At 33.0% G+C, this 206-nt stretch overlaps 1 protein-coding gene across 1 annotated transcript in view; it reads right to left on the bottom strand.

The window, feature by feature from the left end:
• The window catches only part of LOC106869292 (toll-like receptor 3), a 353,412-nt gene that overhangs the window by 168,832 nt on the left and 184,374 nt on the right, over positions 1–206 (bottom strand). The window lies entirely within an intron of this gene.

The raw sequence follows: 206 nt of genomic DNA, 5'->3' as shown, positions 1-206 counted from the left end.
ATATATAAACACACACATACAAGCATAGATACATGCATTACGTATATGTATATAGCAGAGAGACGATTGCGCTTATATTCTGCGTCTAATCCACCAACCAATTGATTAGTGAATCTCTTCTAATGCACAGTTTATATGGACTGGCCTATGAAATTAGTATTTAAGGATTCTCATAATCTTTGCTTCATTTTTTTTTTGTTAGCCAG

The sequence above is a fragment of the Octopus bimaculoides genome, chromosome 29 (assembly GCF_001194135.2).
Source record: "Octopus bimaculoides isolate UCB-OBI-ISO-001 chromosome 29, ASM119413v2, whole genome shotgun sequence".
Classification (NCBI taxonomy): domain Eukaryota; kingdom Metazoa; phylum Mollusca; class Cephalopoda; order Octopoda; family Octopodidae; genus Octopus; species Octopus bimaculoides.
Note: the sequence above shows the minus strand (reverse complement) of the source record. Positions and strands in the feature narration are given on the sequence as shown.